Here is an 11,656-nt window from a genome sequence, read left to right as displayed (position 1 = left end):
CTCCAGGGTTCAGTTTCCCTATCTCATAGTAATATTTTAAAGCCATGTTAGGAAGACTTACCAATGTTTGCTGAGCACTTTGAAGAAATGAAGCAATGTATTAAGGTATAAGGAGGGTTGTTATTTGAAAATCTTCATTATTTTTCCAAAGCAAATAATTTTGGCAAGATGATAAATGGAAGAAAGAAAGGTGGAGTGTAGGACCGAAGACAGTAAGTTCATTTTCTTCTCACTAAAGAGTGAACTCTTTAAGGAACACTATATTCTTTCATTCTTATTGTTCTATCAGCCAGCCTCTTGCACTCAAGAGCAGTCATTTCATATCTGTATTTACACTTCTCAAGCCATACTCTGTGCTCGTGCTTTTCAGCACTTTATACATTTATTTAAGGATCAACTTGGAGCACTTATTCCTCTTATTAGGAAAACACGTCACACTCACACATCACAGGCTGCAACTGCAAAGCTGTTATAAATCATAAGATATCACTGACATCCCTCTTTCATCTTCTCAGTGATGCAATGCTCTTTTCAGGGGTTTTGTTTTCATTTAGGTTGCTTTGCTACTTCTTCCTTGGGACTGAAATAATTAGTCTTTCATTTCTTTTCTCAGCTAACAGATTTTTTTGTGTCCTGATAGTGCACACAGCATGATTGTTCGTTGTTGGTGTAGGCAGGTCAATCCATGCATGTTTGGCAATCAAAAGCTATACCGCAAAAGATAACTCCTTTACCAAAAGACAATGCCCATATCAAAACCATTAATCTAATCTTCTTGTGCTCAAATTGTTACATTACGTCTATCAGCAATATATTTACTGTACATTTTCTTTGTCTTAACATTAGTTTGGGGATGAAACCCAAGAAAGTACAACTCATTTGTGTGTTGTGAATGTTGACCTTGCTTCCAGTCATTTCAAGATGAATTCAAGTAGTATAAATCAGGTCAATGTCCAGTGAGAGGAAAAAGTAATTCAACCTAAGGAAAAACACATAACACAGAAGAGACAATGTCAGGAATGGAAGGAGGCTGTCTAGAGGAGAAGGTAGTGGGAAAGTGTCATAGGCAGCCAGAAAAAGGATAAGATTTGGAGGATTTGACGGTAGAGATGCAGTTAGGATGATTAAAAAATAGCCAAACCAAGGAAGGTATTACCTGTTTAGAGCCCTGCTGGTAATTCTGTAGCATACTTAAACTTCACCCACAAGTTGCTGCTTGCTGGCTCATTAAGTCAATCCACTTGCCTTTTTAATCTCCTGTATTGCTGATGATAAGCATGTAAATGTTTTGTGGCAATATTATGTGACATTTACTTACCATCATTTAAAATATTATCTCGATCTGAAGAGAAGGTGATCGATGAAATTCCACAGCTCTTTTGAAATTCCTTGTTATGATTATGAAAAATAGAATTATGATTTTTAAAGATATGGTAATTCCTCATAACTTTAAACAAATAAGTAACAAAGAGCCTGATCTGGACAGTTTAGATAAATTCAGCTGGTGTGAATCGGTGGATAACATGACACAACTGGCCATGTGGTATTTCAACAAAGGTCTTTCTATTTTCTGCTTAAAGTCACTGTTAAGTCCATTGCTTGTTCTTAGCTATCTGATTCCTAAACATTGTACATTAGGTAAAAAGATATGTTGTGTGAATCTGGTCACAAGACACTGACTTGACTGTGCAAGAAAAACATGCTGGAGATCAGCTATTTGTCTGTCTTTCTGCCTAATATTGAAAGGTCCAACTCTGTAAATTCAGTTAAGTCAATCTATGTGGCATAGGAATTTATCTTGTTTTAAAAGTCACTTTCTGAAAAGATTCATTTCCTAATCTATAAAGGGGAAATGGGCTCTTTTTGGATTAGAAAACATTATCTTCTTCAGGGTTTGCAGGATTATGTCTCCACTGTGTGAACCCAGAATTCACACAGGATTGTGTAATGGTAAAAGTATTTGGCTGGAACAGCCAGCTTTATGATTGACTGATGATATTCTACTGAAGAAGATCTAAGTGAAGATAACATTTTCAAAAGAAAAATATTGCTGGCACTTGACTACCTGTTCTGTACAGCATTTATTCGCACTTGTCAGCTAACCAAAATAAAACCTTTAATGCTGCCAATTTGTGACCTTCTTTGCCGTAAAACACTGTGTTACTAAATCAGCACTTCTCTGCTGTCTGTGTTTGTCTTAAACCTTTCTGTGAAACAGTATCTGCCTCCTTAGAGCCATTTACTGCCCTTGCTGTGTACGCAATGAGAGTTCTGTGCAAAGATCAAGGGGACATTAGGTGTAGTTACATCCAGGTGATAGTGATGCAGGGTTTACTTTAGGGTTGCTCATTTATTAGGATACATTTTGTGTGTTCTTACTGAAGGACAACTCAGCGGTGTGGGAGCCTGAACTCATTGTTCCCAACATTTAAATGCTTTTTACGCTGAATAGTTAGGATGAGCTGGGTAAATGTTTCGAGGTTTTTTAAGGTAATGAGTTAAAGGCACATGAAAGTACAGTTACGTTTTACCAGCTTAATACAGCCATAAATTGTAATGCCTGATTTATCCTGATGAAATAATGAGAAGATGTTAACATTTCTCAGAATAATCGGTGATGAATAGGAAGTGTTTTTGCCTATGGCTATATTGTGCTAGGGTCTGATTATATCAGAGTTCATAAATAATAAAGTCAGAAGGGACCACTGCGATCATCTGGCTTGGCCTCTTTTATGATACAAGCCATGGGACTTCCCTGAATTAATTCCTGTTTGAACTGGAGCACAAAGTTTAGAGAAGCAGCCAATCTCAATTAAAATATTTCCAGTGATGGAGAGCCCACAGCAACCCTTAGTGAATTGTTTCAAGGAATAACTATTCTTGCCCTTACATTTTTGTGCCTTATTTTTATTTTGAATTTGCCTTGAATCAGCTTCCAGCAATTAAATCTTATTATGCCTTTGTCTGCTAGACTAACTCTCATTTATCAAAATCATATCCCTGCCATAGATACTTATGGTCTGTGATCATCTCATCTCTTAGCCTCTTCTTTCTTAAAACAACAGATTAAATTCTTTCAGTCCATTGCTATAAAACATGTTTTCAGATTTTTTTAATGAGTCCCATGGCTCTTCTCCATAGTCTGTGTAATCTATTAGCATCCTTTATGGACTGTGAACATCAGGAATGGACAGCTGTATGTCACTAGTCCTACTAACGCTAATTGTAGCAGTCACATAAGCTTACACTTCATATGTGCTCCTGGATCCCTTTTGGCTGCAGCGCCCACTGGGAGGTTACATTCAGCAGGTTACTGACCTTCAACATTCAGAGGCTAAGTCAAATTTTCAAATGTTATGAGTAATTTAGAAGTAAAAAAAAAAAAAAAAAGTATATCAGAAGAGATTTTAGCTTCCTTGTGTAGGATCAGATTATATCCAAGTCGAACATAGCTGGACATGGGTGCAGGGAAGAATTCCCCTAACTGTCTGACTCCCATATATGCTTATGCATGTGGTTGCATGCAACAACTTTAGTGCTTTGTGGAGCAAAAGGGCTGACCTTCAGGAGCTCCACTCCAGAGCATATCAAATGCTAAAGGAAAAAGAAGAGACAAAGCAGTGGCTCCACCCAGTAGAACTTGCTCTCAACCATTCTAGAGTGCAGTGGAGATGGGCCAAGGGGCAGGGATGTCCTGTGGCATCCCCTCCCTGAGCACCACTGGTCCCAGGAGGTTGTAAGGAGGGAGCACATGGGGAGGCAAAGCTGTGCCTGGAAGCAGATTTCTAAAAATCTACAGGACAGTGAAAGCCTGGGATCATTCAGTTTTTAAGCAAGGGTAGAGACTAGACAATTCCATAGCCTGGCAGTATTCCTTCAGCCTTGCATGCTGTCTCCTCTGAACAAGCGCCTCCTCAAAGTCATTTTCTGCTTCATTTTGGAGAATGAGTAAGCATCCTCACAGCACTTCAGACAATGTCATCAGTCATTTGTGACTTGCACAGGCACTTACATAAACCAGCCACTCACCCCTGGGAGATTTGTAAAGCTTGTGCTAAACCTTGTTCCTGTGCATAGTCACTGTCATTGCATGAAATATTTAGATTAAATCTGATGTAGGTACTGCTGCTGATACTGTCATTGTGTTTACTGTGGCAGCATAGATAGGCCTTCAGTTCGTACATGTTATTGATATCAGCCAAGAGTACAGGGTAAGGATGGACGTTTTCTATAGTAAATTACCCTGTGACAATGTTGTTATAGGGATTATGTTTATAGTAATGTCCCATTTACTGCATTTATTTGAGATATAAGTGCAAATACCATGGCCAATTTATGTGCTTAGCATCCTCTTACATACCCTTGAAGTCTTAAAGTCATCAGCATCATACATATTTTAACACACTCATGTCTCTATCTCTTCCCTTAACTGTGTGTGGGATCTAAGATATTTTCCTCAGGGCTTGGAGAGATGTTGCTTCACACTGTGCTGTAGCACAGAGTCTTGGACATACCCCGTAGGACTTTAATGAGTGTTTATCTTCTGATAGTGCCAAAAGGCTGTCTCGCATTCAGTCCTTCCAGTGGCTGTAGTTTTTTGATGTAGTGCTGATCATATCTCAGTGGAGGTAGATTTTACTACCCTTCATAGCAGTGCCAATGTCCCAGTGTTGTAATAATGTCTTGGAGAAGCACATGCTTGCTCATTGCTGCATTATATCAACAAGAATTTACTTCTTCAATGCCCTGAGTATTTTCAAGATCACAGTTTGTCCTGCGGAGATCTCCAGTTACAACAAGGTCTCCTGTTTAGAAGGCAGTTAGGTTTTTGGTGGCAGCATGCTCTTGTCTTTTCACACACACCATTCTTCCTCATCCTCTCATCACCACTAGTAACAGCAATGCTAGGGCTATGGATGCAGAAGTATGCAGACAACATCATGTGCAGCCTCAAGATGTTGTTTGGGCTCTTGGTACATGTATTTCCTTATTCAGGAATGGCTGACAATATTTCCTTCGCTTTTTGCAGAGATACAGTCTCATACTGTGGTCAAGTGGTGGTGCCACCCAAATTAACACACTCCTGGGTTATGTAGGGTCTCTCAGTTGGGAAAAAGTCTCAATTCACAACATGCAGCACAAACCCAAAGTAATATGGGCTAAGTTTAAACTCAAGTGTGACAGTGGCAGTGCTTTAACTTTGCATCTGCATTTGCAAGAGACATATGAATACTTACTGTGTAAGTCACTTTTAGCTCAAAATTGTAACTTCTTGTGGTACATTTTCTCAAAAGGTCCATTACTACTATGCTCCAAGGCCTGCTAGGGATGCTGCAGTTTTTCATAGTCTCTTTTGCTCTTTGGACCACATTTCCCCGCATGTCTCACATCTGCTCACCAGGTTCCTGGATATCCGTGATATAGTTTGGCCAGTTTGCTGTGCCTCTGGCTCTCCAGATACAGACTTGTCTTCCAAAATGGCTCTGCTTTATTCTCAAGAGTTTCTATTTTCAGTCATCCAGCTGCCCTTACATACACTGTCTTCTATGCCCAATTCATCTTGATAGCTCCAATATTCTTGAGAGGCAAGCGAAGTTTTTCCCTGATGTCTGACTACCCTATCAGAAAGCTAGACACAAGCACTTGTAAATCTTTGTCTTGCAAAGTTTCTTTTCAGATATTTTCCAAATCCCTGCCTTGAAACCAGCTGTATAAGAATGAAAAAAAAGAAAACAATCCACTTCACACATGCATTGGGCAGAGGCTCACATTTTTTTAATCCCTGGTTAAAAATGGTATATAGCTGGATTTGCTATCTGTTAGAGTACTTCTTGTTAATTTTCTCTGTTTTCATGCTTCAGGACTGCTCTGGCTAAAGTTTAATTCTGTATATATACAAAAGTAGTCTAGTTTTGCAGTGTCAGAAGCTTTTGTTAAAAGTTGTCTATGACTTTCTGCCCTTAAACATACATATGCAACTGTACTGCCACACACTCTTCCCACTCATGTTTTTAGCCTGTTAGTAATAGTGACCTTGACACAAAAGCCATGGAATATTTCTATCTTCAGTGCAATGCCTCAGTTCTGTTTCCTCATATTATATGTTTGCCTATTGGCTATAGTAATTACATTTAAAGGCATGAGGTATGTTCCCTGATAGGTGTGATGGCAGCCTCATGTTTAAGTTGTTGTCTTGCTATAGCATCTTTCTCCAGCAGCTGCACCAAGGGTTTCCCACATATTCAAGAGTCTTGGAAGAAGAAATATCAATAGATACTTCTTCTAATCTAATAAGAGAAAGGAGAGAAAATAGTATGGAAAAGCATAAACATAAGTAATAAACATATATGTAAAGAAGATGATAAGAATAAAAGAGAATGTAATGGAAAAGATTAGGCAGCAGTCAGCCTTCCTTCCCTTTTCTGCATCTCCTTCTGCCCACCACCACCCCTTGGGAGTCAGGTGCATTAGCATTGTCTCCGTGTTGAGCCCAGCAGTGATCCCTCAGCTTGCAGTGAGCCACGTCAGCAAGCTGGCACGGCACAGATGTGCAAATGAGAAGACAGGGTCTGGCAGCAGGATGGCGTAAGGCAGAACTCGTTCGTTCAGGCACATTTCTACTGCTTATCAACCCACGCTAGCTGAGGCAGAAGTTTCATCAGCAGTATAGACATGTCCTAGACTCCTGGACTTTATCTAATGCAAGAGGCTAAACAATGTTTTTGTGGAGCTTTCTGTGAGTTCAGTCCTCAGGGACATTCTGTGTTCCTGCTTTTTCACACACATCATACAGGAGGAAGCAGCTACTATGCAGTTTTGAAACCAAAGCCATATCAAGCCCTCAACAGAACCCACTGGATGAGAGTCTGTTCTGTGGCATAACTGGCATACAGGTGAATCAGTCTGGAAACTGCTTACCATAAGAAAAATTAGGTGAGTGTAAAAAAGATGTGACATCATTTTATGCAAATAAAAACTAGTTGCTTAGAAGGTGGCTAGTATTTCATTCTGAAATGATACAAACATTTAATTGATGGTTTAGTCCAATTGCTATCAAAGACTGGCCATAGTTGGCTGTAAGACAAGCACTGGATCTCAGAGTTGCTGTCCAAGTCTATCCTACTTCCTACTCCTGCTTTATTTGTAAGACAGAAAACACTTTGACATTCCTGGGGCACATGTAAGGTGCAAGTCTTTCAACATTGCTTGCTGACAGGCATTGAGAGCTTCCCTGGCTGGCACCATGAGCTGAGCTTACCTCTAAACTGGTGGCCCTGGAAACATTTTGGAGTTCCTGAAATTAAGCAAGCAACTTATCTGCATAGGAATCCCATATTAAGTTTGGCTCTCACTACATATCACTTTCCTCCTGAGCTCCGTTGTACCTCCATTTCCATCAGAAAGAAATGCAGGCACCCTGTCCAGAAGAGAGCTGCCTTGTGTGTTAACCAAATCCCCAGTTTTGATCTGAGGAACCAGAACCCTGGGGCACACCAACCAGGATGTCTAACTACAGTATGAAGAGCTGAATAGCACTTTTTTCCTTGTAAAAATGTCCCAGTGAAGCTGAGGAGTAAGTTAGATTGGTATTAGATTGAGTGGAGAGCCTGAGAACAGCTTGAAGGCTGAAGGCAGCACGTGTGCATTGGAGCACACAGTTTTGCTGTGTGGTGGAGGCATTAAACAGAAGAAACACAGGGCAACAGGCAGGTCTGATAAACTTCCATCAGGATTCTACTTTTCAGTGCATCAGTGATCACCAAGGGAAAGTCTCATGGGAGCTGAGAGGGTGCTGGCAAGGGGAACATTGCAGAGGCCAAGAGTCACAGTTCTGAAGTTCTTAAGTTCCAAGTACACTTGGAAACGCTTCCTCCGTATCTTCACTGAGTAGCTGGTGTGTGCCACCTGCTGAGGCTCTGGCTCACCAGTGAAGTAGACTAAGGGCCCAGCCAGACTGAACCATGATGTCTGTGAGTGCTTGCCTTTCTCCTCTGATGTAGATTGGAAATGTAGCTGCAATGCTGAGAGCGCTCTGCTGACCTCCAGTACATTAGGCAGACTGCATAAAACTGTTGCAGCACAGAGGCTGGAAGTCACACCTCTGCAGTGTCCTTAGCTGGGTGGGCAAGAGGAGGGGACATTACCTGGAGAAAAGTTGCAAAATATTTTTCTCCAAGTTCTGATAAAATCAGACTCTTTGTAAGGTGTGTGAGCCTGTGCCACTTTGCCAGCCCTGAGAGGGGGTGGTAGTGTTGTACCATTTGCACCTCAGTCATTAGTCACATAGCAATCGGTAGTTATGGTTGTCCTTCTTTGCACTGCTTTGAGGAACCTCACTTCTGTCACAAAACTGCTCTTCTCTTAGTTTTAAGTTTCTTCTCTGACATGCCTGAAGGCAAGCACAAAAGCCTAAAGCCAAGTGTGACAAAAGCATGTTATAAACACTGTCTTCTGAAAAGTCGAATGAGCTTTCTCCTAACGTTAAGTAAGGATATTGGCCAAGGCCAGTTGCTCAGCAAGCTGCTACCAAAACCCTGCTTTTCAAAACAAAGATGCTACTTGTTCCTTTCAGGAATAAAATCCCCCAAAGCCTTCTCCTAGGAAAACAGGAGAGTTTTTCCAAACTGGAGGAGCAAACCTGTCCCCCACAACACTCACCCAAGTACTTTCTCTCTAACTGATACCTTATAACTCAAAATCTGAACCTCCTTAAAAGTCATCTGAGAATAGTTCGATCAGGAAAGGAGAAAACACATGAGAAGGAGGTTCTGTGCACATGTGGAAAACCAATCTAGAAGGAAGTGGGGTGCGTGTGCTGAAGACAGGTTGAACGTATGTTTCAGTAGGAGATTGTAATACAATTTCCACATAAATTGGGACTGGAATAAAGCCTATAAGCAAGGTTTGGACAGATTTGTGGTGCCTGCATGTACAAACACATGCTGGGGAAATCTGAAAGTATCCATGTATTTGTTTTAGTTTTGAAGTGCTGGTGCAAGGTGTGTGCACAGGGGAGAATGAAAGCACATGCAAGTGGGAGGAGAGAGAGAGGACAGTTTCTGTGGCGATGCCAGCAGGGCGTAAATATAGAATTTGTAGTGTGGGAAGAAGCTAGTACAGAAGACCTGTATGCTGTTGAAAATATGGTGAAACATCAGAGTTAAAATATTAATACAAAGAGAGAGCATGAAGAGTCAGGCTGAGTAACACAGGAAGGAGAAAGAGTGATGGGAGCGATCCAGAGACACAGAGAGGGACAGCACACAAAAGGCAGGGGGTTGACCAGCTCTTGCACATTGTAAGAGGAAACATCTTAAAAGAGTAAAAGGTAAGAAAATTACAAGGGAAGAAATAGTGTGAAGGCATTGAAGAAACACAAAGAGCCAATTTTTAAAATTGCTTTTGATAACGTGGAGTTTTCTAGGGTGAGAACTTTCTGCTTGGGAGTTATTGCTCTTTTGGTGTAAAATGCGCTGCAGTGACAGAAAAGTATTAACAGTCAGTCCCAGCGGCTCGCTACATCTCTTGTGATTTTGGCTTTTTTTTTTAAATTTGGGCAAAATTTTTCTTCTTTGCCTTGGCAAGCCCCCTCAAAGAGCAGTGGGGCTTTTAGCTGTACCTATGCACTGCCCCGTTGACTTACCAAAAAAAGATTCCTGTCTCTTTAAAAGTTTCACAGATTTTTGCCATGTTGTGGGAAATTCTCTGTCATTCCTCATGTTGTTTATTCTCTTCAGGCTCATTGCAGGGAAACATAAGAGCAGTTTCCCTCCTGGGCTTACTTGAGCTATTTCTATACCATTCAGTCAGGATTTCCAAGTACAGGTGGGTTATAAACGTAAAGGGTGCAGTGAAGGGGAGCACCAGCTAGAAAAGGGGAGCAGAGAGGCAGGAAGAAGAAGGATGTGGAGGTGAATAAAACAAGCCAGGGCAGTCAGGAAAGAGGCTACAAAAAGTGGAAGAGAAGAAACCCAGAATATAGAATCAGAAGAACTTCCTAGGTAGAGGAAATAAAGTGACATGAAACCTGAAAATAGAGTAAAAAGTATGAAAGGAGAAAATTAGTAGGGAAATGGAAATACAACAAAATTTGTACAAGAAATCTAGAATGGTGGTAAGAAATTAAAGGAAAAAGTAGGGCAAGATAGGCAAAAGTAGAGAAAACAAACTAAGTAGAAGAAAAGCAGAATAATAAGCCAGTGAGTAATTTTTTGAAGAGTAAAAATTGACTGAAGTCCATTTATTTATAGGTATTGTTAGAGAAGAGATGCACTGTATTTTTACGTAAAGCCTGGGAAGTTGGAAACAAATGTTTAGACAGGCGCTCCTGCTGGAAGTTGGATTTTTGTTTTCCTTAGGCCTTTTATTAACACACTGTTAGGTCTCTGTAGCTAATCACACCGCTGCATTACTGATAATGTTATGCAGAGTATATTGACATTGAGAGAGGGTGGACAGGAGGCACAATAGGTTCAGTGATGTGTATATAAACATTTCTAACTACACCCTCACAGGATAAAGTTCCAACTCTCTCTACCGAGGAAACAAGTCAAGACAATTGAGAAAGTAAGCACTAGAGATAGGTCTAAGATGCAGTATTTTTAATCCTGTCCAGCAAGACAGAAAGGGATGCTGTGGAAAGAAGTTTGGCTTAGTTTCTTGGTTCCCACTTCTATGTATAAACTAACACCCCCACCCCCCATTTATTTTACTGCAGTGGTTCAGATCTTTGGCTTTTCTTGGATTAATTTCTAACCAGAACCATGTCCAGTTATTCTATATACTTTTTACCCCAGTTTTACAGCATTATCTGCATTAATAAGTACTTAAGCATGTGCATGCGAGCATTGACTTTGTTCATGTGCGTAAGTGCTCACCGTTGCTAATAAGGCCTTCTAAATGTTTTAATTCACAGGATAAATTGCTCTTTTGGTGTTAAACCATACTTTTTATTGGTTAAACACAAGCAGCTGGATGGTCTTTTTATGTGTTTCTATAAGGACAACAAAACTACTCTTTTTTTTTTTTTTTTTCATTTTCTTGTGCTTAGATTGTATTCTCATTCTTCTTATTTCCTATTTACAGTATTTAATGTAGATAGTTTAAAATGCTTATAAGAGTGAGGCAGGGAACAGTTTAACCTCTGACAAGGGCAGGATTTTAAAATTCAACTGTAAGCACTTAGTTAAGAAAAATCTGTTTCCACTTTCCTGACGGCATCCCTTTAAACAAAACACAGGTTAACTACATACAGCAAAGCTGTGATTTCAGCCTTGCCAGAAAAGGCCAAATCCTGCAGATACCTATTCACATGGGCAGGCCTTCAAATTGTGAAACTTTTTCAAGTAGAAAGGAATAATCATGCGATTTTAGGATTTGCAGAATTTGGCCTCCAGCTAACTGCTTGGCAAAACTTGTGCCTTCACAATATTTGTAGTCCCAAGTAAAACCTCCTAAGTGTTTTTTGATTCCTTTTCAGTATTAAACTCCTTCAGAAAAAAAGACTGCCAGGTGATGAACTTTCCTTGGATTCAGAATGTTTGCTAAAAATTATAACAAAACAAGTCCCTAAAAGCTGAGTCATGGAATTTAGAAAAACAAAGTTTTACAGCGGTGTAACCTAGGGACTAATGACTTCATCTTACTTCCTCTATGG

The 11,656-nt window shown here is 40.2% G+C and overlaps 1 protein-coding gene across 1 annotated transcript in view; it reads left to right on the top strand.

Annotated features, from left to right (window-relative positions):
• Positions 1-11,656, top strand: part of OSR2 (odd-skipped related transciption factor 2) — a 68,902-nt gene that overhangs the window by 38,783 nt on the left and 18,463 nt on the right. The gene's annotated exons all lie outside the window — the stretch shown is intronic.

This window comes from Falco punctatus (genome assembly GCF_963210335.1).
Source record: "Falco punctatus genome assembly, chromosome: 3".
Taxonomy (NCBI): domain Eukaryota; kingdom Metazoa; phylum Chordata; class Aves; order Falconiformes; family Falconidae; genus Falco; species Falco punctatus.
Note: the sequence above shows the minus strand (reverse complement) of the source record. Positions and strands in the feature narration are given on the sequence as shown.